The following is a 4,544-nucleotide window of genomic DNA, read 5'->3' as shown; positions in this document are numbered from 1 at the left end:
TTTTATGGTTAGGTCAATGCTATTTTGTGTTAGTATGTTAGTCGTTAGTAATCACTAGAAAGTTAATGTTACATTTACAATGGGTAGAGTGGGTTGATTTGATGAAGGAAGAGGGGTGAATTAAAAGAGAATCATTGAGATGGTGAAGCTTTGAAGAAGCTTGACCTCACCCTTGTGTAGATTGTGGAAAAAATGACTGCTGGTCTTCTTCTTCGTCTTCGCTTCTTTACGCCGCCGCCACGGTTGACCACCACGATGAAAAGAGGATTTGTTGATGAAAAATCCTCAATTTGCAAAAGTTATCATGGTTAAGATTCTGAATTTTAGATATTTTTAGGAGAGGTAAATGAAATTGTAACATAGAAGCAATAGAGAGAGACATGGAGAGGGTGTATGTCTGTAGAGGTTCATAAAAGAACTATAGGGATGAGAGAGAAGGGTAATGGTGAAGAGGGTGGGAGAAGCCATGGAAATTGCAGGTTTGAGTGAGGGAAGGAGAGGGAGGGATGTGTAAGAGTGAGTAGGTGTGTGGAAGGGTGAGAGAAGACTAAGGGCTACTTGTGAGAAAAGTGGGCAGACTGGGGTCCACTCAAAAAATCATAGCTCACCGCTGGTAGCTCCAAAAATCATGAAAAAAGTTGAGGTGATTATTCAGAGCGTGGGCTACATTTTCTCTTTTGACCACCGCTCCAAATTCGGAGTGGAGATAGGTGCCAAAATTCTCACCAAAAAGCCTTTTTTTTATGTCTGCAAAAGTCTTTTAGTGGCCCCCTCCTTTGTTGAATTTGTACAATGCATCCAAGAGTGAGCCCCTCCTTTGTCATATTATAATACAAAGCATCCAAGTTGCCCTTGACCCATGCATGGAGGAGGATTATTGGTGAATAAAGAAATATATACATGGTGGGACTAGTGTATGGACTATTCATGGACTTTAGCTCAATGAGCACATGGTGTTAGAATAATGAGTAAAAATAATAATAAAAATATGGAGGAGTTATGGATATGGAAAGATATTGGAATCATATGATATGGTCCCTCTTTGAATTATTTTGGGTGAAAGAGGAAAAGGTATGCAAGTAAATAATATAATAAACGTGACCAATGAGTAGAAATCAATTTTTTGTTTTCACAAGGGTGAGGGTGAAAATGTGGGAGTGATTTGTATAAAGGAAAAATATGAGGTTAGAGTATGTACATATTGGCAAAAAATATACTTATGGTGCAAGAGGATGAAAGAAGGTAAATTTAATAAAACACACACCTAGGTATAAATATTTAAATAAATATCAAAATAATTATAAAAAACCCTATATTTAGGCCACTTATATAATAAAATATTTACACACAAATGGGCCATAATATTTATTATTATTTTTATTATTTTTTATTCTTTTACTCAACTAGCCCAGTGACTAGCTAATTTAGGGTTTTTAAGAAAATATGAAAAAAGTCCCCTAACTCACACACGCCTATTTACAGTGAAATGGTAGGGATAGCCATAGTGTTTGGGTGATTTTGGTAGGGTGAGGTAGCTTACTATGGCAATTATGGAGAGCCGAATAACGGATATCAATGGCTAAGTGCTGGATTTAGGATCTACTCATCCCACAAACATTGTGTAAAATTACAAGTGTTGTGATGGCCAAGTGCTGAATGCACCTTACTTTCAGACATGGCTAGAATGGCCTAGTGGTGGATCTAGGAGACACCAACAATTGGATCCACAATTCAAGCCTTTGTTATAATGGCCAAGTGGTGTATCTTTGATGTATCTAATTCCCAATTCTTAGTCTAAATGACCAAGTGGTGGATCTATAATCTACTCACCCCATAAACATTGTGTAAAATTACAAGTGCTATGATGGCCAAGTGCTAAATACATCTAACTTTAAGACATGTCTACAATGGCCAAGTGGTGGATCTAGGAGACACCAACAATTGGATCCACAATTCAAGCCTTTGTTATAAAGGCCATGTGGTTAATCCTTGATGCATCTAATTTCCAATTCTTAGTCTAAATAGCCAAGTGGTAGATCTAGTATCTACTCATCCCACAAACATTGCTTTGAATTACAAGTGTTAGGAAGGCCAAGTGTTGATTGCACCTAACTTTAAGACATGGTTAGAATGGCTAAGTGGTGGATCTTTGATGCAACTACTTCCCAATTCTTAGTCTAAATGGCCAAGTGTTGGATCTAGGATCTACTCATACCACAAACATTGTGTAAAATCCCAATTGTTATGATGGCCAAGTTTTGATTTTACCTAACTTTAAGACATGGTTAGAATGGTCAACTGCTGGATCTTTGATGCACTTACTTCTCAATTCTTAGTCTAAATGGCCAAGTGGTGGATCTATGAGCTACTCATCCCACAAACATTGTGTAAAATCACAAGTGTTATTATGGCCAAGTGTTGAATGCACCTAACTTTAAGACATGGTTAGAATGGCGAAGTGGTGGATCTAGGAGACACCAACAATTGGATCCACAATTCAATCCTTTGCTATAATGGCCAAGTGGTTGATCGTTGATGCAGCTAATTCCCAATTCTAAGTCTAAATGGCCAAGTGGTGGATCTAGGATATACTCATCCCACAATCATTTTGTAAAATTACAAGTGGTATGATGGCCAAGTGGAAAATGCACCTAGCTTTAATACATGGCTAGAATGGCGAAGTGGTGGATCTAAGAGACACCGACAATTGGATCCACAACACAAGCCTTCGTTGTAATGGCCAAGTGGTGTATCTTTGCGGTATCTAGTTTCCAATTCTTAGTGTAAATGACCAAGTGGTGGATCTAGGATCTACTCATCCCATAAACATTGTGTAAAATTACAAGTGTTAGGATGGCCAAGTGCTAAATGCACCTAACTTGAGGACATGGCTAGAATGGTCAAGTGGTTGATCTAGGAGACACCAAAAATTGGATCCACAATTCAAGCCTTCGTTATAATGTCCTAGTGGTGAATCTTTAATGTATTTAATTCCCAATTCTTAGTCTAAATAGCCAAGTGGTGAATCTAGAATCTACTCATCCCACAAATATTGTGTAAAATTACAAGTGTTATGATGGCCGAGTGTTGATTGCACCTAACTTTAAGACATGGTTAGAATGGCCAAGTGGTGGATTTTTGATGCACCTACTTTCCAATTCTTAGTCTAAATGGCCAAGTGGTGGATCTAGGATTTACTCATCCCACAAACATTGTGTAAAATCACAAGTGTTATGATGGACATGTTTTGATTGCACTTAAATTTAACATGGTTAGAATGGCCAAGTGGTGGATCTAAGAAACAATATATGTTCTATAACATTTTAAAGTGGACACTTGGTAGATGGGTGAAAGCATGTTAACCTGTCGCGCTTTTTGTGCTAGTTAGCAGTTTCAAGTTAGCACATCTTCAAAAAGTTGGGCGTCCGGTAAATTTTTTACAAATAATATCAAAATTTGTCCGAGGTTGTACATTTGGATTCCTTGTTTCAAGTGCTTTCTATTGATATATCATATGTCATAGATCTTGGAGATGTAGCTCAAGTTATTGTACTAGTTAGAATATGTCAAAATTGTGCTAGTTAGCATTGTCTGGGACATGAAAAAGCATGAGAGGTTAACATGCTTTCACCCAGATCTAAAATGCAACAAAGCTTCTATGAGCTGTTTAAAATATTTACTTATTGTGGATCAAGGATGTGATAAGTGGTGAAAAATGTTTTTGGTGGATTTAGAATACACTCATTCTGACAGGATCCATTAAGGTTGGCCAAGTGGTGGACCTTGGATGGATGGACAACTAAACAACTATGATTGAATCTTTGATTGAGCTAGTATCTACTCTTCCATGATTTCTATATTGGCCAAGTGGTGGATCTAAGATGAGTACTAGTCTTCCACAACTTGTTTTGATTCAATATATAGGATGCACACCACCATTCAAAACTTCATTAGAACAACTTTGATTTTATTTAGGATGCATCCTTCATTGCACAAATTGAGAAAAAGTGATGATTATGTGGATGTCAATAATCATGTCAAAATATCTTGTTTGTTAATATGTCATTCTCTAAGAGGCTATTGTGTGATCTTTCATTGTTTTTTTCTTAGATCTAGGGATTGAGGGTGGGATACATAAGGAATGCTTCAATATAGTAGAGCAAATAATGAGAGCCTTCCACATGTATCCACAAAGGTCTCACTTGAAGAATTGAATCCAATTATGGATACTCAAATGCAAATACCTGAGGCTTCTTTGCTACATCTTTCATCGAAGGAAGCCATGGGTGGAAACTTTCAATCTATAAAATATGTGCAAGAGAGTGTTGTTGATGCAGCTACTTTGGTTTCATCAAATCCCAACAAATCCATGTTGACAGTAATATTGGACTTGAATGGACTACTATTAAAACGAGGTCAACAACCATCATTTATTCATGAATCTATTCAATATGATTCACTAAGGCATATTGTGTTACGGACAGGGTGCATCCACTTTTTAAAGACCATATTGAAGAGATTCAATGTTGGGACTTGGTCAACAA

This window comes from Adiantum capillus-veneris, chromosome 20 (assembly GCF_014529385.1).
Source record: "Adiantum capillus-veneris isolate H3 chromosome 20, ASM1452938v2, whole genome shotgun sequence".
In the NCBI taxonomy this organism is placed as follows: domain Eukaryota; kingdom Viridiplantae; phylum Streptophyta; class Polypodiopsida; order Polypodiales; family Pteridaceae; genus Adiantum; species Adiantum capillus-veneris.
Note: the sequence above shows the minus strand (reverse complement) of the source record.